The sequence below is a fragment of the Lissotriton vulgaris genome, chromosome 3_1, assembly GCF_964263255.1.
Source record: "Lissotriton vulgaris chromosome 3_1, aLisVul1.2, whole genome shotgun sequence".
Classification (NCBI taxonomy): domain Eukaryota; kingdom Metazoa; phylum Chordata; class Amphibia; order Caudata; family Salamandridae; genus Lissotriton; species Lissotriton vulgaris.
The window spans coordinates 742,557,049-742,582,487 of NC_141689.1; positions in this window are offsets into that span (position 1 = coordinate 742,557,049).

A 25,439-nucleotide genomic window follows, 5' to 3' on the forward strand; every position below is an offset into this window, starting at 1 on the left:
GTGTGTAACCCACTGCTCCGGGAGGATGTTAGCCCCTATCTCCGGAGAATCATTTTCTTGAAAGGTCGGTTTATTGATGATTCTCCAGAACCCCGCTAGGTCCCTTCTTTCCCCTGCCTCTCTCAGATCTGCCCAAGCTTCTGCCTGCAGGGTGAGTTTCCTCCTTTTGGTCTCTTTTTTATATTTTTCTCTACATGCCCTAATTTCTTGTGGGTCACGTGGTTTTGACTTGAGAGAGCATTTCAGTTCCCTCAGTGCCTTGGAACAATCTTTATCGAACCACCGGGGATTGACCAGGTTGCGTGTGGGCATACTGGACCTAAGTAGTCCATCAATCAGGTTGGCAATGTGATCGAACGCTTCTAATAACCTTGGTCCCTGGACTTCCAGATCCAAACAGTCATTTATGGCCAGCAAACCCTTATCACTCAAGTTTTTATAAAGCTTTGCCCCATCTATTTTGGACCATTTCAGTCTCCTGCCTTGATCGGTGACCCTCTCCACAATTGAACGATGGGCATTGGAACCAATACCCGCCCTATATACGAGCATTAAGACAAGCGGGTTATGATCACTGAAGCTATTCCAGTCTATCCCTACACTGATTACTTTGTTAGCCAGGGATCTCGAGACCAGAATATAATCTATAATAGACGAGCAGCCCCTGCCCTTAAAAGTTGGTGGGAGTGTACCATCCGACTGTGGGTCTATCATATTAATGGTGTGCTCTAGGTCGTACTTAAGCCGAAGCAACCTAAGAGCCGACCCAGTAGGCGAGTGAGAAAAATGCGGCCCCTTCTCTATTGGGCATTGCGCCCAATCTGTGTTCGCTTTAGCCAGTGCCGGGCAGAGGTGACAATTAAAATCCCCCACCACAAGCAGTCCGAGAGACGGGCCCTTATTCTGGGATGTGATTTATTTTCCTAACCTTTGGTCGAGTTCAGTTAATACCGGGGTATGGTTATTTGCTATCTCAGTGTTATATATGTTAAAAACAGAGAATCGTAACCCCTTTCCATGGAACCGAGCTGCCTGGATCCCATATGAGAACCAGTCTGGGGAGGACCAGGTGCCTGGGAGATCTAGATCTACATAGAGAGACAAACCGCCCATTGCTCTCCCTGAGCTGGATTTTCGGGCGGGAACAAAAAAGCACTTGTACCCCTGCAGATGGTAATTATTCTCCACAGCCCATGTCTCCTGTACACATATGACATTAAATTTCCTAATGAAGTCAACCCATTCCTTGTTGTTGAATTTGCCCACTATGCCCGCTATATTCCATGAGATAAGTCTCACACCCTCTCCACTCCATTCAGCGCCCCCCTGGGCTCTTGGTCTTATTTCCCGCATTGACCTCTGCATTGCCTGCCCATGTCCCCCTCCTGTACTATCTTTAACTACCTTAAGCACGACACACTTTGGATCCCCCACACCAACCGCCAAGGTTTGCTGAGCCTTAGAACTTTGCTCCTCCAAATTTTCTACCAGGCCACCCTTTTCTGTGCAACCCTGGGGGGCATAATCTGTTTGTCAATCAACCCCCTCTAGGCCATTCAGGCAATTGAACCGGTTGTGGGTATAAAAGGGTTGTTCAGATCGGCCAAATATCGGCCTAAGGTTAAAGGCCTGGTGACTCCCCCTCCTGCCAACCCTCTCCCAGCTGTCATGAGTTTGGGGTTGCTGAAATAGGACTGGGGTGATGGGAAAAAAGAACGACACATGGAGGGTTTTGGGTGGTGGATTCCCTCGATCTATTTTTCCCTTGACATATATGGGACACCGTTCCTGTATCCCTAAAACTCACCAGTATGCAGTCCCCTTTAATGGTTTTTTGTGATCTCCCCACCCATGGAACCCTTCTTACCATTATAATTTCATTATTGAAGTGTGTCGGGAGGGGTCTATTTAAGTTTAACCACTTAATTACCCTACTTTTCAGGGCACAAAAGTCCTCCGTTTCACCTTCCTCAAGTGGGGGGACACCCGCCATGACTACAGTGAAAGCGTTAGTCTCCGGGGGTAAATTAGGTCTACGTGGTCTCAGAGTGAGCTTCATTAAAGGGGTCAGGGTACTATTATCTACCGGCTGTGCCGGAGGTACAGATCCTGAAGGAGGGTTGGGCATATTGGTGTTAGGGGGCTTAGCTATTGCAGGCTTTGGCCTTAAGGGTTGTTGTGAGGGCACCCCATTCATAGCTTGTGGAGGAACTGGGTTGACAACACTATTTGCCGGCTGTTGAGGGGCTACAGTAGGGGGAGTGGAATCTAGTTGCCTTCCCTGTCGACCAGCTGGAGTTTTCAGACTACCTAATGTGGCCTCCAGGATGGTTAGTCTGATCTCAATCTTTTTAATACTCTCGCTGATCGGTAATAACAGAGACCTTAGCAAAAATTCTAAGTTTCCAAGCGGGACAACAGACAAGGGAATATTAGCAATACCAGCTCCTGAGTCTTTTATCATAGCAGGAGCTGGGTCCTCAAGAGCAATGGGTTTGGGATGTAAATCAACCGATGGTTTCTCCACTAATGTGGGGTTTTTTAGAAACTTCCCAAAGTCCGAGTGTGGAACCTTGGGTTTGCTCTTTCCTTGAACTCCCTTCGATTTCCTCCTGCGTTTATTGGGAGGAGGTCCAAAAGCTACTTGTGTGTTGGTTGGCTTAGATTTAGCCTTCCTAGTCTTAGGGGCTGGGGGTGCTGGAGGGGGTTGGGACACTAAATCAATGGTCACCCTGGGGGGGCTAGGACTAGTAGCTGGAGCTATACTCATGACTTCGCCTGGTGACATATTAGTGCAATCCCTCAACAGTAGTGGGACATCATCAATTCGGGACAACTCCTCCCTTGGTGTAATGGGTTGGTCTCCAAGGGGAGTGTTTTTCATATTGTCTATTGAGCGTCTCCGTTCTGCCCTTAACCTGGACAGGTTACACTCTTTGTCCCCCTCCCCCACTGCCCGGGAGAAATAATTCTCTGGAGTCCTATTCTTAGCTCCGCCCGGCTTTAGTGGGGTACTCTCCCTTGCCGGGGACGGCATGGTGTTCACAATGAATTAAACTCGGCGGGCCGCTCTGCCGAATGTATGAGACCAGGGGTCGAATGCACAAACCAGGAGAGTAGGCCCTGCCCGGCCTACTTCGGCCTATGACGGCCTTGGACGGTCCCGCCCTTGTCCCGGGCTTCTCCCGGCGCGCTCCCGCGTAGCGGAGCCGCTGGGAGACCAAATACACTGATGCTGCTTGTTCGTTGGCTGATAGGCAGGGGGGGCGTGGCCAGCGGGGAGAGCAGCCCAGGTGTAGCAAGTTGGGCGCGCAAGGGCTCCTGGTCGCTGGAGTCCCTGCCCAACAGCTCGCAGCCCCGCTGGTCCCTACGCCTCACCCGCGCTCCTCCCAACAGGTACAAGCAAACAGCCTCCTTAGTCAAAGACTCGAAGCGGGACCCGCGAAGCGGGTCCGGCGAGTCGTGGGAAGAAACTGCTCCGTGCAGCAAGGCACACCAATCCGCAGTCCGCCTCGAGAGGTCCAGGCAAGAACAGGCTATACTTCAGCAAAGGGTCCCTGTAAAGGAGCCTCTTTTTAACAGGAGCAGCTAATGAGTGAGAAATGGAAAATCTTCAGATCTTGCAGTAGTAGTAGTAATAGTAGTAGTAGTAAGATGCATTTCCAAGACATACATTTTATAAACATATTCACATTACACTAACATCTAAAAAAAAATAAATGATACATTGCAATTACTTTATCTTGCGAAAATATTTGCACATAGCAGTAGCATCTCAAAAAGATAAAATGCACGCCTTACAATTTCATTGGTTAAAAAACACACAAAAAAAAATCGAGATTAAAATTATTCCAAAACAATAAAAAAATTCCTTAGTCACATACTTCGAACTCAGATACAAGAAAATATATTTCTTCACATGGACGTCTCGTCACATTTAATATACGAGACAGCACTGTTCCCTCTAACCTGCACGCTTGGGCATCCGACCGGTATCTGTCTCCATGCCATGCTCAGAGACTGGGAAAACAAAGGCATTGATTATCACTCTCCAAGGGGGGACTCGCCACTTCACTATGCACTTGAAACCTACATTAAAGTACAGGGATTATGGCGCATCCAAGGCAGTTTGAGCACAGTGTCCATGCAGGATTTTTACGTTGCAGTGATTATCAGTCAATTCCATGACACTTGTGTGCAGCAAATGTGCAACTAACTGAATTTCTTCTTTTTCTCAAGTTACTTAAACGTAATAAAATTAAAATTATATTTACTGCCATTTAATCAATACTACAGCAATAAAAGCAACTCAATTAGTAATTAGTAAAAAGACCATCGTCGCCTTCAACAGAAACTAGTAAGTTCGTCAAGACGCTACAAGCCATTGATTACATTTAATAGCATGTGAATCTTGGAAAAATAAAAGTATTCATCAAGGAAAGTTCATTACTATCAGCAAGTCCACGGTGCCGCACGACATTATTCATGCAGTGAGTAAGTAAAATTTGTTCAATAAAATGCATCAGGTCAATGAACTACACAGACACTAAGGGGCAGATTTATGTTAACTGGCGCATCCCTAGGGATGCGCCAGTTAACATGCGCCACAGTGCGCCACAGCTCCGCCAGCCATGGTGCGCCGCATTTATAATGCGGCGCACCATGGTGCAAAAACGGCACAGATGCGTGACGCATCTGTGCCGGAAATGTGGCGCATTGCTGGAGTTGCGTCGCAAGTGCAACGCAGCTCCAGCAAGGCTCGGGGGTGCCCCATTTTAACAATGCTGCGTCAAGACCTACGCCTGCTTCAAGCAGGCGCAGGCTTTTGACGCAGCATTGGCTTAAAAGTGACTGAGTGAAATCTCATAGAATTCACTCAGCCACTTTTGCGAGGCGCACCTGCCCCGGAACGCCCACCCTGCGCCGGAACGCCCACAAGCGGCGCAGGGCTTTACAACATGACGCATCTGCCTAGATGCGTCACGTTGTAAATCGTTCGTAGGGATGCGCCACGTTTACGCCGCCTTGAGTGACGCAACAGCGGCATAAACGTGGCGCAAGGGCCTCATAAATCTGCCCCTAACCGCTTACTGCAATACAATGAGTAGCCTAATGTGTGTTCATTGTCTTCATACAGTCACAAAATACATATATGTCGGTTTTTCTGTCTCTTTTGTTGTTGAAGGATATGTGCCCAAAGCCTGCACAAAGCTACCTGCCAATACATCTGTACAGAGGCATGTGTGGTGGATCTTGAGCAACAAAATCTTAGGGAAAAGGGTCAAGACAATATATATTTTTTTTCTTTTAAACATTTTATGGAAATAAAGAGAGCAGAATCAATCATTCAATAGTATCGCAATACATAGCAGAGTCAACACAGTGGGCCTTTTACATGGGCATTTTATTATACAATTAAAACATAGCTTATCAGTGATTGTTACAGTGTAGGGGTCCAGCCCTTTCCATGGCCATGTCAGCTGTGGGGGAACTCCAAAGCTCGCCCCTATAAGTATTCCAACGTCCCCATTTCTTGTCCCATTTTTTGGGACAGCCCCGGAATTTATACACGGTCTTCTCAGCGAGCATACATCTATCCATTGCAGCTAACCATTCCACTAACAGTGGCCATTGAGAAGTGCCACAGGGCATCTCTATTGCGCGTTTTATAAGTAGGTATCCCAGAGCCACCCATCGGAGTTCGACGTCAGTAAAATCTGTGGCATCCCATATGTTAAGGATCCCCCCCTTAGGTGACCGAGGGAGGGGTTTCCCCAGTGCATCTTTCATTTTTTGGGTCGCCCGTTCCCACAGCTGTTGGATCACAGAACAGCTCCACAGGATATGATAAAAGGTACTGGTTAGTCCACATCCCCGAAGACATATGTCATCTGGACATCTACCTATCCTGGCCAGGAGGGGGGCAGACATGTATGCCCTATGTAAAACTTTCAGTTCGATCAACCGAAAGCAATAATTAATCTCTGTTTCCCTGGGGGACCTCAATGCTGCCTGCCATTCCTCATTCTCCAGGTGTCCCACATCCCCCTGCCACTTGTCTCGTAAGGTCTGGAAGGAGTGAGGCATGTTGTTACACAGTTTACGATCAATCAATCAATCAATCAATCAATCAATCAATCAAAGCATTTATATAGCTCACTACTCACCCAGAGGGTCTCAAGGCGCTAGGGGAGGGGGGGTCCGCTACTGCTCGAACAGCCAGGCCTTGAGTTGCTTCCTGAAGGCAAGGTGGTCCTGGGTCAGGCGGAGGTGGGTCGGGAGGGAGTTCCAAGTCTTGGCGGCCAGGTAGGAGAAGGACCTTCCTCCTGTGGTGGCTCTTCGGATGCGGGGGACGGCGGCGAGGGCGTGGCCGGTCGATCGAAGTTGGCGTGTGGGAGCGTAGAAGTTGAGGCGGCTGTTGAGGTATCCTGGGCCTTGGTTATGTAAGGCTTTGTGTGCGTGGGTGAGGGGACGGAAGGTGATTCTCTTGTTGACCGGGAGCCAGTGCAGATCTCTCAGGTGTCTGGAGATGTGGCTGCGACGGGGGATGTCCAGGATGAGTCGTGCTGAGGCGTTCTGAATCCGCTGGAGTCTCTTCTGGAGTTTGGCGGTGGTTCCAGCGTAGTGGGAGTTGCCGTAGTCCAGACGGCTGGTGACGAGGGCCTGGGTGACCGTCTTCCTGGTCTCGGTGGGGATCCACCGGAAGATCTTACGTAGCATGCGCAGGATGTTGAAGCACGACGAGGAGACGGCGTTGACTTGTCTGGTCATGGAGACGGAGGAGTCCAGGATGAAGCCCAGGTTGCGGGCGTGGTCTGTTGGTTTGGGTGCGCTGCCCAGGGCGGGGGGCCACCAGGAGTCGTCCCAGGTGAAGGGTGAAGATCCCAGGATGAGGACTTCCGTCTTGTCTGAGTTCAGTTTCAGGCGGCTGTGCATCATCCACTTGGCTACGTCTGTCATCCCTTCTTGTAGGTTGGCTCTGGCGGTGGCGGGGTCGTTGGTGAGGGAGAGGATCAGCTGGGTGTCGTCGGCGTAGGAGATGATGTTGAGGTTGTGTTGGCGTGCGATGGCTGCGAGGGGGCTCATGTAGACGTTGAAGAGGGTTGGGCTGAGCGAGGAGCCTTGAGGAACGCCACAGATGACTTTGGTGGCTTCTGATCTGAATGGGGGGAGGCGGACTCTCTGTGTCCTTCCGGCGAGGAACAAGATGATCCATTCCAGTGCCTTCTCCTGGATTCCAACGTTGCTGAGGCGCTGCACTAGGGTACGGTGGCAGACAGTGTCGAAGTCCGCGGAGAGGTCTAGGAGGATGAGGGCCGCTGTTTCTCCGTTGTCATCGGTGGCTGCGATCAGGGCGGTCTCGGTGTTGTGGTTGGCCCGGACGCCAGACTGCGAGAGGTCGAGGGATCCGTTCGTCTCGAGGAAGGCGGCCAGTTGCTTGTTGACGGTCTTCTCGATGACTTTTGCAGGAAATTGGAGCAGCGAGATGGGGCGGTAGTTCTTGAGGTCTGTGGGGTCGGCTGATGGCTTCTTTAGTAGTGCGCTGAGTTTGGCGTGCTTCCAGCTCTCCGGGAAGGTAGCAGTGTCGAAGGAGGTATTGATGATGTCCCGCAGGTGGGGTGCGATGACAGCGTCGGCCTTGTTGAAGACGTGGTGCGGGCAGGGGTCAGTCGGAGATCCGGAGTGGATGGAGTTCATCGTGCGGATGTGTCTTCGGTGCTGATCGGGGTCCAGGCGCGGAGGGTGGTAGTGGGGGGCAGTGGTTCGGTCGTGGCGTGCGTCGGTTGAGTGCTGAAGCTGTTGTGTATGTCCGTGATCTTGTTGTGGAAGTAGGAGGCGAGGGAGTTGCAGAGGTCTTGTGAAGGGGTGATGTTGTTGTTTCCGGCGTTGGGGTTGGAGAGCTCTTTAACGATGTTGAAGAGTTCCTTGCTGTTGTGGGCGTTGTTGTCTAGTGGTTCCTTGAATGCAGTCTTCTTGGTGGCGTGGATCAGTTGGTGGTGTTTTCGGGTGGCGAGCCTGAGGGCAGTCATGTTGTTCGGTGTTGGGTCTCTGCGCCAGGCTTTCTCGAGGGCTCGGCAGTTCTTGGAGCTCCTGAGTTCGTCGGTGAACAATGGGGCTTTCTTGCTGCCGGGTCTGCTAGGCGGGGTCTTCAGAGGGGCGAGGTCGTCTGCGCAGTTGCTGATCCACTTCGCGAGGTTGGTGGCCGCCTGGCTTGGGTTCGTTGCGCTGGTGGGAGGGTTCATGCTCAGGGACGTCGCGAGCTGGTCGGCTGTGATCTTGTTCCAGCTTCTGCGTGCAACCTGTTGCTGGTGGTGGTGGATCGTGGTCCTTCTGAAGCTGAAGTGAACGCAGCTGTGGTCCGTCCAGTGGAGTCCGGTGGCGTGGCTGAAGGCGATGTCCTTGCTGGATGAGAACACGGGGTCGAGAGTGTGTCTGGCGTAGTGGGTGGGGGTGGTCACCAGCTGCTTGAGACCGAGGTTGGCGAGGTTGTCCAGTAGGGTGGTGGTGTTGCAGTTGTTGTTGTTCTCCAGGTGGAAGTTGAGGTCCCCGAGGAGGATGCAGTCAGCGGAGGGGAGGGCGTGCGGGCTGATGAAGTCGGCAATGTCTTCGCTGAATTGTGTGCGTGGTCCCGGGGGTCGGTAGATGAGGGTGCCTCTGAGGGTGGTCTTGGGGTCGGTGTGGATCTGGAAGTGCAGGTGTTCGGCGGGTGCGAGGGTGTCGTTGGTGTTGGACGTGATGCGGATGGAGTTCCTGTGGACGATGGCGATGCCTCCTCCTGTCTGGTTGACGCGGTCCCTCCGGATGATCTTGTAGCCGTCCGGGTGTATGATATGGCTTTCGCTTGGAGGGGCTCAGAGAGCAGTCTGTCCTCGAGGGGTGAGGCTTCCGGGAGAGAGGAGAGGTCAGATACGTTTGCGAGAATAGCATGTTTGATATGAAGGTATCGAAAGACCTCACCTTGAGTAAGGGTGTATTTCTGTTGTAGGTCGGTGAAGGTTAGTTGTTCCCCTCTTTGAATCAGGTCTCCCAGTGTGGATATGCCTATGGTGTCCCATTTATCAAAGCCCATTTGGTGACAAAGGGAGCCAGGTTTCTGTGAAGCCCATAACGGCGTGGTCTTAGTGAATGTGTCGGACAATCCCATACGTTTATTGGCGCGATGCCATATAGCTATTGTCTGCGTCATGGGCCCCACGTATGGACTGCGAGAAGTTTTACTATATAGGGCCCCCAGGTAACCCTCTCGTCCCGTTTGGTAGCGTTCCAGGTGGCAAGTTCAGTTTGAGGGCGGTCCATGGATCCAATGGTTTGTAGCTACCAATTGGGATGCCCAATAATAAAGGCGTAAGTTCGGCAGGGCGATGCCCCATCATGCCACCCCTTGGTAAGTTTATGAAGGGCTATGCGGAATGCTCTACCATCCCACAATAGAAGATGCAAAACTCCTTCTAGTGTGTTAAAATAAGAATCGGCGATAGGAAAGGGGCAGTTTTGGGGAGCGTACAAAAACCTTGGGAGCGACAACACTTTGAAGAGGGCCGCCCTGCCAGGGAGGGACAAGGGCAATGATAGCCAGTGGGATATATCCTTATCTAGTCTTTGGAGTGGGCCTTTCAAATTACGATCATAAAAAATGTTGGGATCCGGGGTAACGAAGATACCTAGATATTTGAAGCCATCTAGGGCCAAAGCAATGGAGTATCCCTGGGGGAGAGTTGGCGGAGGGCCATGCAACACATATAACACCGATTGTGACCAGTTGATTGAATAACCAGAATATTTCCCGAAATTAGTAATAACGTGAAGTAAACTTTTGATTGAGGATTTAGGGGAGGCAACGTAGACCAGAATGTCATCAGCATATAGGGAGATTTTATCAATTGTGTCGTCATTCCATTTAAGGCCTCTGATAGATGCATCCGTGTGGACCCAATGGGCTAATGGTTCAAGGGTAAGTGCAAATAATAGTGGGGACAGGGAGCAGCCCTGTCCGGGCCCTCTATGCAGAGTGAATAGTCGATATGTGTCATTATTGACTCGCACCTGTCCCAATAAGTCCGTATATAGAAAGAGGACCCATTGAATAAATTTAGGTCCGAAGCCAAACCACACCAGTACCTCGAAGAGATAAGACCATTCTATTGAGTCGAACCACATTGTGGCGTTGAGAGACAATATCGCAGCATCTTCCTGCAAGTAGGACTGTCTACCCAGGACGTTATTCACCCTTTGGAGATTCAGGGCCGTGTTCCGACCTGGGAGGAATCCCGACTGATCGTCATGAATCAGTGAAGGGAGAACAGTAAGGAGTCTGGTTGCTAAGAGTTTTGCTAGGATCTTGACTTGTCAGAGAGATCGGCCTATAGGAACTGCAATCTGTAGTCAGATTTTTGGGCTTGTGGATCACAACTATGGAGGCCAGCCTTTGGTCGAGTGGGAGGATGCCCCTGTCTCGACTCTCCTCAAACATATTCTTCAGATTGGGGGTTACTCCAAGGGCTACTCCCTTCAGGAATTCAATGGGGATGCCATTAGGTCCAATGGATTTGCCCGACTTTATGGCAAAGATAGCAGTGTTAATCTCTTCGGCCGTGAGATCGGCATCCAACGCATCTCTATCTGACTCGGAGAGAGTGGGCAGGTGCATTTCTTCTAGAAGTTGCTGAGACTCCTCAGATGTATATTGCGCCCTAGCAGAGTAGACCTGCTCTAGATGGTCTGCAAAGACCCCTACCACCTCTTGTGGATCTATTATGCGGGTTTTATCGGGGCAGACGAGTAAAGGGACCCATCTGGTGCCCTCCCCACGGTGCTCCAGCCACGCCAGCATTTTGCCGGCTTGGTCTCCAAATTCGTAGACTCGGTGACGAGTCTGAAGGAGTGTAGCCTGTGCCTGCTCTTGGGCCAGGGTCTTATATTCAAGCTGCTTAGTGTGGACACGATACGCCGAATCGTCGGATGGGGTATTGTTGTGGGTCAATTCGAGGCGGAGCAGATCGGCTTCAGCCTAGAGAAGATGTCCATTGGGTTTGTGTATGTATCCGGTTTTGAGAGCCAGCTCTCTCCCCTTGATAACTGTCTTATGGCCCTCCCAAATTGTAACTGCTGAGCGTACTGATCCAACGTTCTCAGTGAAATAGTACTCTGTGTGTTCAATCAGGCTTTCCTTAATGTCAGGAATTTTCAAAAGCCATGGGCTAATAATTATGGACCCTCGGGTAACTTGTTGATGATATGTAAGTTCAACACTAAGAGGGGAGTGCTCCGAAATTCACCGGGGGAGTCCTCTGGGATGTAGAAAGTAGCCAACATCTGCTGTGTGACAGAAAAAGTAGTCAATACAAGACATGCTATTGTGTGCATTAGAATAATATGTAAAATAGGAGGTGTCTGGGTGAAATGTTCTCCACAGGTCTTCCAGTCCCACTGCCCGTGTGAAGTCCATAAGTTCCGATTCCCGCCTTTGTGATCTGTGCTGGGGATGTCTGTCTATCGCATCATTCATTGTCATATTAAAGTCTCCTCTGATAATCAGAGTGCCCAGGGGGAGGTCCAGCAATATCTAGGTTAGGGCTCGTAAAGCCTCCCTGCCCAAGGGTAGTCGGAAACAACATTTACCGTCCGACCTTCCCAGGCGGCCTCTATCATTGCAAAACGTCCCAGAGGGTCTGCCCATGTCTTTGTGCATGTAAGTGCCAGGTTCTTCTTAATAAGGATACCTGTACTGCGGGAGCCGGAGGTAAACCCTGCATGGATTAACAGTTTAGAAACCCCCCATTGTAGTGCCTGACAGCTATTCCCCATTAGGTGTGTCTCCTGCAACAGGACCAAGTCGGGGTTCTGGCACTTGAGATATTGTGATAGTACCCAGGGCCGGCGCTAGGCATGGGCAGTATGGGCAGCCGCCCAGGGCCTTGCGCTCAGGAGAGAGGCAGGGGGCCCCCCTGCTCCACCAAGGCCCCCTCCCCACACATTACAATACACATCAGAGATGTCTGGTGTCCACGACCGCGTGGTGGCATTCCTGGGGGTGCAGGGGTGGGGGGGAGGGACAAACAGAGTGGGGAAGTCAAAGCAGCAGGGCCAGCAATTAGGGCTCAGAGTGTCAGGGGCGAGGCAACACCTCTCTTAAGTACCAGCCATTCCCTGTCTGCATTTTGTTGCTAGGTGACAGAAGGCCCCTTTGTTTCCAGGACCAGCCGGACACAGGTAAGGAGCAGTGGGTGAGGGGAGGAGGGAGCAGCGAGATCAACTGGTGCTGGGGCAGTGTTTTAAAAAAGGCCTTGTTACTGCTTCAGGCCCAGGGGACGGGGCCCCCTTTCCCTGGGCCTCTAAGCACTAGAGCAAGCTGCAAGGTCCAGGTGTGGGGCCCCCTTTCCCTGGGCCTCTAAGCACTATAGAAATCTGCAAGGTCAGGGTGTGGGGGCCCCCTTCCCAGCATAGCCACTACTCCCTCTTTCTTTTCCATTCCTTTATTTGTTCCCCTGTGAAATGAATCCAAAAAAGAAAAACCTTTTTGCTGGAAAGGTCATCTTTTTGTGACATTTATCACTCCCAAAGTGCAGCCTTGTGAAAGAGAGAAATAAAAAATTCAAACTGTAAAAAATAACTAAAGCAAGACAGAGTGGGTCGAAAAGGGACCAGATTGATTTTATTCACACCCAAATCACATTAGTGCCACTACACAGAGTTTACCAGTGAAGCGCTACTTTTGTTTTCTTGTCTTTCTCTAAACAGCATTGTTTTCCCCAGGTGGGGAAGTGCACCATTTCTGGATGTACTGCAATACCTCCTTGATGGGCGGACTGGAAAATAAAGTGCATACCGCTGCTCTGTATTCACAAATGTGGTCTTTTTAAACCATATTGCTTTTGTTTTGTAAGGATATATTCAATGGGCATTGAAGCAGGTCTGTTCCGGCCCTGTAGTCATGGCCTTAACTTTTCATGCAAAAGCACTCATTCATTTCTGAATAAGTGCTAAAGCGTTAAGGTAACCATGTTGTTCCTGCTTACATTTCACATGCTTTAATTAATCTTACATTCCTTATGAGTGTTTGCTTTTTCCAGAATGTTGTCACTTTTTTTTTAGGCAGCATATTGCTCTTGTCTAGTGCGTAATTTGAAATGAGTTGCCTCTAGGTGTTAGTAGCGGGGCACAATTGAGTTGTAGTTGAAGGCAGTGCGAGTTTCTCTCAGTGGGGTAGTATGGTGTTCAGTGGAGAGAGGATGTGGCACTATGGTCAGAGCTGCCTTATTTGGAACTGGGGAGCCAGGTTCAGCCTTCATGACCAGTCCACCAAACCAATCTCCCTGAGGGAGCACATTTCCATGCTAGACCTTGGAAGGACCCGCACAACCTTAGAAGCCCAGGTGTCTTAGCACCAGCAGGTGAACCCTAGCAGTGGCAAGTGTGGGTTAACCTTGAAGACCTGTCTACCACAATCCCTATTGAAGCCCACCGCAAGTCTTTTGGGCAGGCCTACGAAGCAGCACACCCTAGAGCAACAGTGATTCTGCCATTGAGGTCACAGGACCCTTGAGCAGGGAGGCTCTAGGGCAGTGCAAACGGTGAGATCGCATTGAGCGCTGACTTTGGGTCATGTTTGCAATATATTATGTTTCTAAAAGCTCTTGCTGCCTCCTTCCTGGTCTCCAGGAATTTTCGGCAACAACAAAAATGTCATGAAACTTTGGTGATCAATAATATACATCTTTGTGAGACCTGCACCTAGCTTTTCCATCTAATGAGACAAATGTAATCCATTTAACAGTTTTAAAATATATGGACTTATTTCATTTGTATATTTATCTTTTTGTCCATGTTACTGATATCCACGTTAGGTCTCTTCAGGGATGCCAAGTAAGATCAATAGTCCTGCGATGTCACTTTCTATGATGTCACTTCTTGTGATGTTACCAAGGGCGGCTCCTTCACTAGGGCGGAGGAGCGACGCCCCACTACTTTCTCGCAAAAGCAGAAACACAAAATGCTAAAACGACCATTTTATGTTACTGCTTCTAGCACTGCGCGAAAGCAGATGTGTTTCGGTGGGGGCGGGCGGGTCTGTTTTAGGGCAGGAGAGGATTGCCTTGCCAACTGCTAAGGGCGCTGACTGTTCGGCCAAACCAGTCATGCACACTCTGGCCTTTCTCTATGTAGGCTGCAATGCAGCCTACATGGGGAAAATGGCCTCCCCATAGGCGCCTGGCTGGTCGGCGTCCTGATCAATCACAACGCTGCCATTGCAGCATTATGATTTGCTTAGGGGAGGGGAGGGAGGCTGCCTGCTTCCTGTTCTCCACCCCCCCCCCTCCGAACTCCCGCGAGATCCTCCAACCGCGAGTCATGCCGGCTGCGACTGGAAGATATATGCAAATTTGAGGGGCCTCACATCGTCTCTTTCGCCCGGGGCCCCAGGAGTTCTAGGACCAGCCCTGATAGTACCCCCCTCTTTATTTTGTAACCAAGGCCGTTAATGTTCCTCGTCATGACTTTGAGTGCTCTGGCAAGGGATTGTATCATAGCGGTGTGTGGGGAGAAATAGTGTAGCTGGCCCCCCGGGAAGTGTATTCTGAAGGGATCTACAAAAAGAGCGAGGAACTTTCAATCTCAGATTCACACGGCCTTTTGGAGCCGGACCTTGTCGACAGTGTTGCCCAAAAGTAAGAGTGACTCTGCAACTAACAAAGAATAACAGAACAAAAAACCCAAACAATCCCACCCACCTCCTTCCTCTCTTTTCCACCCACCCTGCCCCCCTGCCCGCGGACCTAAAACTATCCACACCCCAAGACAATCTTTTGCTACCTATGTGCATTACAGCATGTGCACTGGCAGCATGAACACAATTTTGTACACATTATGCATAAAAAACAGCTGACATGTTGTGAAAAGGGTAGGGCTGATGGCCTTTTTCAAAGTTGCCCGGCGCTAACCGCCTCTATACCATTCTAGTTACCAAACAAAGAGGCAGGCGCTAGAGACTGGAAGGCAGGAAACAGAAGTTTTATTCCGACGGAGCAGAACACATCAGATCAGACAACAAGGTATCGTTTCGAGGTGCTCTAACAGCCTCTCTGAGGCCTGGCCTTTTATACCCTGGTTTATGACATGTGAGCATTCTTTATTGCAGAAAAGACTCTTTGAAGTATGAAAAGACATCCCCGGAATCCCCGTTTCAGACCCACCCCCACACGTATCTACAGTAGAGGTCCTCACCCCACATACAATAGGAGGGGGCTATCACGCAGCTGAGTGTTCCGCCGATTCTTAGGATGTGTGCGCCTGATCGTATCCCAGGGGGTGGGGAGGCCATGATCAATAGTAGCTCCTTTGAAGAGGAGCGACTCCATACAATAGGGGGGCAATAAACTGTATCCCCCGGCTAGGTGATGGCCTGGGACCCGTGCAGACAACCGGACTCAGAGGAAGGGGTCATCAAAGGAGAGGTATTCATGAAAGGAATGGTCTGCACGGACAATCGAGCGCAGAGGAAGAGTTTATCAAAAGAGGGGTATTCATGAAAGGAAAGGAAGTGTTGGTTAGGCGCGGTTGCGACTCCCAAGGACAGAGTCATGCGGAAGGAGAGGGTTTATGACTTGTGCATGTGAGAGCGGGGGCAGCCAGGGTGTGCAGGGGATGCTCGCAGGGTCAGGGGAGCCCGGTGGCGATCGATCGTGAGCAGGGAGACCATGGTACCTAAAATAGCTGCCGTGCATATTGTACATGGATGACAAGATGGCGCAGATGATGTTCAGTTCGGGAACTAAAATTCCACAGTCCTCCCTTTTAACATGTCTCGCCAACTTGTCAATTCGGGTCTATCCCCATAAGGCCACGTACTTCTACCTCGTAGAGGGGACTCATGTGCTCAGTTCGGAAGTCCAAAGTCTTAGGGCACATGCAGTTAGAAATGAGTGCACACAAAGATGGCAACATTGAATACCTAGGCAACACCCACATAGTATTACAATCGGTATCAATATGAACGTAAACAACCTCCATCCCCAGCCCTTCAAAGTGTCCCAAAACCAGCTCCCAAGCGACCATCCTTCTTGCTCTTGGTGAACTTCTGAGGAAAGTCTATGGAGGTGCTCAATTGCCTTGTAGACTGAGGGCGAGTTATCTGGCACGTAGGTGCAACAGCTAGATCCGATGATGCGGCATGCTCCTCCACGATCGGCTAGAACAACGTCTAGAACCAGGCGATTTTGAAGGGTCACAAGGCGGACCGCCTGAAGCTCAGCCGTGTTGTTAGCGAGGGCGCCAGCTGTGATGTTGATGGTTGTTTCTTTTGCCTGGGTCAGATGTCGGATGGCGCGGCTGTTCGCCATCGGGCCCCACAGAGGAACAAGTCCCTTCACCGCATCCAGGAACTGTGCTCCAGTGGAGTCGGCTTGTCCAATGTCACTTGCGTGTCTCTGCCGGTGATGATCAGCAGGGGCTACATACGTGGGGGGGAGGACGAAAGCGATGTAGCAAGTGCCTCTCCAACCTTTCGGGAGCCAGGTGTAAGCTTTGGTGCCACAAACAAAGTACATATTCGGAGAAGCAACAAAAGAGGGGGGGTCAATTGAGTCCAGTGACCTGGTGATGTGGCAGGCACTGTGACCTACCAGCTGTCTTCCCAGGCCTTCGATACACACCTGGCCAGTGACGTTGATGACAGACAGGGCCACAGTCAGAGTGGTGGCGGTTCGCATCCGTAGGTGGGAGAAGGAGGCTCTAGCTGGATTATGGAGCACCTGCATTTCTACTCGCTCCTTTGCAGGGGTGTCCATAAGGAAGGCGGAACCAGAGGGAACAGGACACAAGGGAGCAGATGTCCTTCCGGTTTTGTTCAGCCAGAACCCATGGTAGAAGTGTGACACTGTTTGACCAGAAGTGGCGTTGTCCTTGTGGCTTTCTTGCATGAGGATCAACCAGACAAGGCAGGAGCCATGAACTGAGAAAGGAGAAGGGATGAAGGGGATGGAGTGACCGGTGGCATGCGGGAGCAGTCCGCAGATCCAGCAGTTGGTGGCATTTGCAGCAAGGTTGTGCTGGTGCAACAGTTGTACAAAGGAATTGTTCCAGAACTCCTTACGCCTCTCTCGGAGCTGAGGTGAGAGGGAGATCAGGTGATGCTCTTTCATAGTGGTTGGCTGTGCAGTGATTAGCAATATCTGATGAGCAGGAGTGCTTTCCTCCAAGATCCAGAAGGAAGTCATGAGGAGGAGGCAAAGAGGAAAGCAATGAAGAAGGCGATTGTCTTTGATTTGTGCATATTGTCAGTCTTTGGGTTCCTGTAGTGGGTATTTCCGGCTGCTTCCATCATCTTCTTATCTGGCGCTTCCATCATTTTCAAGGTGCTCGGTAGCGAGCAGAACCACAAACTTTGTTTAGCTTCTCTCCGGGTAACCCTTGGTGGTGTTTGGGTCACCGTTCTGAGATTTAACTTAGTCCGTGGTCTACTTAGCCGAAGCTCCCTCCTTTCGACGCAGGAAATACCCTTCCCTGGATGGTACAGTGGGATCAGGGAATTTTGCAAGTTCAAGTGCCTCGGTATCGGGATAGCAGTTCAGTGATGGTCGATCCTTGTTCAGGAGCTCTTTTTGGTTGTCGATGTCTTCGGTGGTGGCCAGGGTCGAGGAGACCTTCTTGCAGTGGTGTGCGTGCAGCCAGTGCCGCTTCCCCTCCACTCGAAGAGCCGTCCGGGTGGTGATTAGTACTTGCCAGGGGCCCGTCCACCGGGGTTCCAGACTCTTTGCCCGTTGAAAATTCCGGACTAATACATAGTCCCCCGGACGGATGTCGTGGCCCGGACCCCTGGAAGCATCGGGGATGGCCTGCTGCACCTGCTGATGAATGACAGACAATGTTTTTGTTAATTTGTACAAGTAATCAGACAGCAGGACGTCCGGGACGTCATGAATGGAGGTCGGTTTGGGGGCAGTCCAAAGGTTCATTGGTCGCCCGAATACAACCTCATAGGGGGTCAAATGGTGCTTAGTGGGGGTGGAGCGCATTGATAGCAATGCCAGTGGGAGGGCATCTGGCCATTTAAGTCCTGTGGTGGCCACAATTTTTGACAATTTCAGCTTCAATGTAGCGTTGTGTCGCTCCACCAAACCAGCAGATTGGGGGTGGAAGACCGCATGGAACCTCTGCCTCACACCCAACCCCTTCAAAATTAGCTGAATAACTTCTGCTATGAAGTGGGGGCCGTTGTCGCTCCATAAAATTCAACAGAGGCCATAGCGAGGAAAAAACTCTTTCAGTAGTACTTTGGCAGTAGTCATGGCAGTATTATCACGGGTTGGATAGGCTTCCACCCATTTGCTGAAGGCACATACAATGACCAGTACATACTTCAAGCTTTGGCATCTCTCTAGCTGAATGTAATCCATCTGGAAGACCTCAAAGGGGTGGTCGGGGATCCCAAACCCTTCCCGGGGCACTACAGTTCCTTTCCCGGGGTTGTGTTGCAAGCAGATAAGGCACTGCTGGACCAGACGTTTGGCTGAGTCAGGGATTTTGTCGTTGTGCCAGACTTTGGAAATGAGCTCGATCATGGGGGCAGACCCTATGTGTGCGGGGGAGTATGCCATAGTCAGTATGGGGATCAGGTATGAGTCAGGCAGCAACCATTTGTTCACATCCTTTGTCCGCCAGCAGCCTTCGTCGTCCTTCATACCCACCCGTGCCAACTCAGTCAGTTTGTGAGGTGTGCTGGCCGACTGGATGTCTCTAATCGTCTCCCTAGCGTCAGTCCATTTCGCTGCTTGTGACCTGGTCACATACATGCGTGCCGTTGTCCTATTTTCAGCTGTGGTTCGCGCAGTGATATCGGCCTGCGCGTTTCCTTGTCCGACTAAGTCCGTCACCTTCTTGTGTGCCTGACACTTGATCACTGCTAATTGTTTGGGGAGTAGTACTGCTTCGATCAGGGCAGAGACTAGATCCCCGTGGAGGATGTGTGTGCCGTGGGACGTCAGGAATCCCCTTTCCCTCGATAAGAGCTGAAAATGATGAACCACTCCGAAGGCATACTGGCTGTCTGTGTAAATGTTCGCCGTGGTCCCTGTCGCTATGATGCATGCTCGTGTGAGGGCTATTAGCTCTGCCACCTGCGCGGATTGTTGTGTGATGCGGGCTGTCTCAACTACAGTTCGGGCTGTCGTTACCGCATAGGCAGCTGAGGTGGTGCCATCTGGGAGTTTGATGCATGAGCCGTCTACCCATAGCTCTCCATCAGGGTCTGTGAAAGCAGTGTCTCGGAGGTCAATTCTACTCCTAGTTTGTTCGTCCGTGAGGGTTACACAGTCGTGTATGGGAGGCACGTCGGGGTCACTTTCTGGCAAGGGCAACAGTGTGGCAGGATTCAAAGTCATGCATCTCTTCAGAGTGATGTGGGGGGCAAGTAGGGTCAATTCGTACCCTGTCAGTCGTGCACTAGTCAGGTGTTGAGTCTTGGTCTGGTTCAAAAGAGTGTCGACTGCATGGGGTACTAACACAGTGAGAGAGTTCGAAAGTACGATTCCCTCGCTCTGACGGATAGAGACAGCAGCGGCGGCTACTGCTCGAAGGCAGGCAGGCAAAGCTCTGGCTACAGGGTCAAGAGTAGCAGAGAAGTAGGCACAAGGGCGCTGCTTAGGGCCGATGGGCTGAGTTAGAACAGACAACGCGCATCCCTCCCTTTCGTGAGTGAAGAGGGAGAAGGGCTTGGAGTAATCCGGTGTTCCCAGGACAGGTGCTGAACAAAGGGCATCCTGCAACTCTTTAAAGGACGTTTGGCATTCGGGGGTCCAAGGGAGCGGGAAGGGGACATCTTTGGCCAACAAGGAAAGTAGGGGTTTTATTATGAGGCTGAAATTTGGTAACCACTGTCTGCAGAAAGAGGTTAGACCCACCAAAAAACGGACTTGCATTTGGGTTTTTGGGATGGGGGTGTCTAGGATGGTTTGGATTCGATCGGGCGTAAGTTTCCTCCCTTCTTTGGACAGGAGATGGCGTAGGTATGTCACTTGAGGCTGGCAGAACTGCAATTTCTTTTTAGAGACTTTGTGGCCATTTTCTGCAAGAAAGTGTAAGAGTTGGACAGTGGCTGTGATTGCAAGTGGGGTGGTGTCGGCCGCCAAAAGGATATCATCGACATATTGGATCATCACCACTCCATCTGGTAGCTGGACGGCGTCCAGCTGTCTTTTGAGGGCCTGGCTGTAAATGCTGGGACTTTCAGTGTAGCCCTGGGGAGCTCTACAAAATCGGTACGAGCGGGATTTTAGGGTGAAGCCGAAGAGATAACGGCTGTGTGGGTGGATGGGGATAGAGAAAAATGCATTTTTGAGGTCCATGACAGTGAAGGTGGTGGCAGTGGACGGGATGAGGGTCAGAATGGTGGTGATGTCTGAGACTACAGGGTACTGGGGTACAACTACTTTGTTAACCTCCCGCAGGTCGATGATGAAGCGGTACGCTTTCTCATCTCCCTCGCCTTGCTTCTTAACAATGGGTAGGATAGGGCTGTTGCAGACATTGCTAACTACTTCCTCGACCACTCCTGCATCTACCAGGGACTGAATGATCGCTACCAGTGCCTTCTCGCCCTCGGGCGATATCTGATACTGTGGGAGTTTCGGGAGCATTGCGTCTTTTCTTACCGTTATGTGCACAGGGTCAATCATCATTCGTCCCACATCAGAGTCATTTTTGGCCCATAGGTACGGGGGCAGGGTGTCGAGCAAGGACAGGTCAGTGTCAGTTATGGAGTACATGTGTCGTGCTGGGCAGGATTTGGACATGCTCGGGTTGTCGTACAGGATGACTCGGACTCCATCTGGGGAACACCTGATGGTAGCTCGAAAATGCTTTAGTAAGTCAATGCCCATAATGGCGTCAGGGGAGTTGGAGGAGAGCAAAAATGTTGTGTCAGTGGGGTTGTTTTCTAGGTCAAAGGAGATAGGTACGGACAGGGGGTTAGTGGAGGGCGCCCCATCGAAACCTATCGATGTAATATGTGAGCCAAACAAGGGTGCCCTTGGAAGCAGTCGTTTAGATAACAAACTACGTGTTGCCCCAGTGTCTACCAAAAATGGAGACTTTGTACCCAGGACCTTAGCGGTGATGTAAGGACCTTGCTGGTCAACACAGAGCTCGACTGGATCCCTCCCTTGCCCCTGGCAGTCCTATGCAAAGTCGGGGGCGTTCTCACTGTCGGATAGTTGATACTGGTTCTGTCGGGGATGGTCAAACGTGTTCGATCTCCCTGGTCTGTCGTTGTTGGTGTCGTTTGCGTACCCTCATCCCTGTCCCCTATTCCTCGGTCCACCCGCTACGTCCTTGGGGTCCCTATTTCTGTTCATTTCTAACAGAACCGGACACTGGGATTTCCAATGGCCGAATCCTTTGCAGAAGGCACACTGGTTCTCGCTAATGTCTCTACGTCCAATGTGGGGTGTTGGGGTGCGATCTTTAGGAGGTGGATTTCTAGGGGCGGTTGATTGGTAGTTCCCCCTGTGGGGTTCTCTTCCGACCGCTACCCCTTGTATCTGGGCTATCATCACCCTTTCTTTCAAATCTTTCTTCTTTCTCTCGGATGCCCTATCACTCTCATTCTTTTGATGTTCGTAATACTGAGCCATCTGAAGGATAGCTGCGGGTTTAGAGGCCCCCCAACTACTCTTGCTCGTCTGTAACTTTTGGGAGACCTCTTGTGATAGACCCTTTACATAATTTTGCACAAACAGGTGTTGTACTGTGGCGGTGGTCATGTCTTGGCCACTGTAGTCGGAGAACACCGTCTCAAATCGGGAGAAGTATTCCGATACGTCTTCCTGGGGTTTCTGACGGCAAGCCGGGACTATCGACCAATCTACCTTTTACTCTGGGATTAATGTCTTTAGCTTCTGAACTATTTTGTATGGGAGTTCCAGTACGTCTTTTACAGGTTTCCTTTCAGACTCTCGCTGTCTATCTAGCTCACTGAGTTGATTCCAGGTATGTCCGAACAGATCTGTGTGGTCGGCTTTCCGGATTTGCTTCCACACGTCAGCCGGCAGACATAACCCGAAAAACAAGTCAATGTCCGCTAAAGTCATTATCGTCGAACCCAAGGCTGTGCCTAATTCGGTATAAAATGCTGTCGGGTTCTTTCTTAAATCGGGCAGGGTTTGCCTAAAAGTTAAGATATCTTGTCGATCCCAGGGTTGATAAACCCAATTGTACACAACCCTCCCCTTTGCATCTGTGTGGTTGATATCGTCGTTTGTTCCCTGACCTCGTGGCGGAACCCAGTAAGGGGCCGCTTCTCTGATAGGCATCATAGTGTTGGCTACTTCTAATGAGGACTCGGTCGTTTCAGGGACTGTAATCTTGACTTCTGGTTTCTGTTCCGTGAGGTGGCGGAAGACTTCAAGCGTTTGCATGAAGAGGTCCGTCACATCGTGTTCAGTCCCATCTCCGACATCGACCTTTCTATATAGAGTTGTCAATTTAGCGGGGCCCTTATTCTGATACCTATCCTCATATGCGTTCAGGGTGTGGTAGCTGAATCGTAAAATGAAATGCCGTCTGTGGCTACCGGCATGTGAATTGTGCATATTCATTGTGTATTCTTCGCTCTCCTTCCGTTCTACTAGTGTCTTCACTATCTTGTCAATCCCATCCCGCTCATCTTTGCTCAATCTATTTGGTCTGGCTGGTGGTTGCTTGCTAGCCTCGGGGTCATCTGGTGTCGTTACTAATGCAGCCGGTGCGGAGGCCGCAAGGGCTGGGGCACTAGCGCTAAGGTCACTCTCGCTTGTATTTGGAGCTGGTAGGTGCTGTATCAGAGGTTGGCAGGGGGCATATGGAGGGGGCATGTAGATGATTGGAGGACCTAGCAGTAACTCATCGTTCGCCCGTTGTTTGGAGGGCAGCTCAGGGCAGAGCGTAGAGGGGGTCCTAACAGGGCATTGGCCTGTCAACCCTGATTCTGGCTTTTGTGTAGCTTCCTTTCTTTCTTTTATTTCTTCTTCTAGTTGCTTAGCAGCTAGGTGGGCTGCCTTTCGTACCTCTTTCCCTATTTTTGCTTCTTCTCTTTTCTTTCGTTGTTCCGCTTCTTTGCGCCACATGCCGATACTATCGAGCATGGTGGGCGTAGTCTTATTTTTCTGGAGCGCTGCTTCTAATGTTTCTATTTTATGATCATCAAAGGAACCTATCAGTGGCCACTGACTTTCGGGGTCCTTCTTTGTATATTTATGCCATAACTTATTATAAGCTATAGCGACTAGTCCATGCTTAATGAACATGTCCTTATTAGGGGTGCCTTCCAGTGGAGCTGGATGGTTCATCTCTAATGAGCGGTCCGGGCTAAACAGGCTACCAATCAGTGGGGAGAAGATAGGCATGACGGATTACAACGGGGACAAAAGTCTGCACTACCTATCTTATCACTGCGCGCAAAGACTAGACAGAATATTTCTATTCTTCGTTGTTTGCAGGCGGTGAATACCTCAAAAGAACCAATATCGAACAATCAATGTTCGGTCAATCAAACAATCAATGGGGAGAATAAGTAGGCACGACGGGTTACAACGGGGACAAAAGTCTGCGTTACCTACCCTTTCACTACCTGCAAAGAGAGAACCTGTTCTTCCCTGTTTACAGACAGAGAATCTCCAGAAAACAATCCGCGAACAATAGTTCGGGCCAAACAATCAATCAGTGAGGGAGGAAGATAGGCACGACGGATTACAACGGGGACAAAAGTCTGCGTTACCTATCCTTCGCTACCTGCAAAGAGAGAGCCTGTTATTTCTCTGTTTGCAGACAGCAAATCTCCAAACAAATCAACAAAAGAGTAATACTAGTATTATCCAAATCAAACAATCATTTTGCAATTTGTCGCATTTACACGACCTTACCCGGACCGCATGGAGAGTTTCCTGTCTTCCGAATCCAGCACCCGATCGTCCTCTATTCTTCGTGATCTTCGCGGCACTCCTGATGGTTCCCAGTCAGGCCCGTAGATCACTCGAGAGAGGTCTGTTCGGAATCAGTGAAGTTCGGATGATCGGCTGTCAGACGAGGGTCTATCGGACAGGAGCTCTCCCAATCGTTGCAGTCGTTCACTCTGTCTTCAGGACCTCTCCCACTGGATCCACGAGTCACTGATGGGCCCCACGTTTGGGACACCAATTGTGAAAAGGGTAGGGCTGATGGCCTTTTTCAAAGTTGCCCGGCGCTAACCGCCTCTATACCATTCTAGTTGCCAAACAAAGAGGCAGGCGCTGGAGACTGGAAGGCAGGAAACAGAAGTTTTATTCCGACGGAGCAGAACACATCAGATCAGACAACAAGGTATCGTTTCGAGGTGCTCTAACAGCCTCTCTGAGGCCTGGCCTTTTATACCCTGGTTTATGACATGTGCGCATTCTTTATTGCAGAAAAGACTCTTTGAAGTATGAAAAGACATCCCCGGAATCCCCGTTTCAGACCCACCCCCACACGTATCTACAGTGGAGGTCCTCACCCCACATACAATAGGAGGGGGCTATCACGCAGCTGAGTGTTCCGCCGATTCTTAGGATGTGTGCGCCTGATCGTATCCCAGGGGGTGGGGAGGCCATGATCAATAGTAGCTCCTTTGAAGAGGAGCGACTCCATACAATAGGGGGGCAATAAACTGTATCCCCCGGCTAGGTGATGGCCTGGGACCCGTGCGGACAACCGGACTCAGAGGAAGGGGTCATCAAAGGAGAGGTATTCATGAAAGGAATGGTCTGCACAGACAATCGAGCGCAGAGGAAGAGTTTATCAAAAGAGGGGTATTCATGAAAGGAAAGGAAGTGTTGGTCAGGCGCGGGTGCGACTCCCAAGGACAGAGTCATGCGGAAGGAGAGGGTTTATGACTTGTGCATGTGAGAGCGTGGGCAGCCAGGGTGTGCAGGGGATGCTCGCAGGGTCAGGGGAGCGCGCTGGCGATCGATCGTGAACAGGGAGACCATGGTACCTAAAATAGCTGCCGTGCATATTGTACATGGATGACAAGATGGCGCAGATGATGTTCCGTTCGCAAACTAAAATTCCACATTGTGTGCAAAACATGTTCCATGTGGTCAGAAGAGAAACTTTGAGAGCCCCTATGTCCAAGAATTTCAGCGGACCTACTTCTTCAAGATGATCTATTCAAGGTCTTATGCAAGAAAACATGCACTGACAATACCTGTGCTGCAGCTGATTTGTGTGTGTGTGTGTGTGTGTGCGTGCGTGTGTGTGTGTGTGTGTACTAGGCCAGGTGCAATTTAAATTGTACCAGTGTAACTTTCACATTACTCTTGTTACATGAAATTCCCTGAATTATGCCATTATAACAGTCACGTAATGACGCCGCCGCACACAGTAAATGTATAGCATAATGGCACCGGAACAATTCAAACAAGCTGAACATGAGCAACTATTGCTCACAGCGA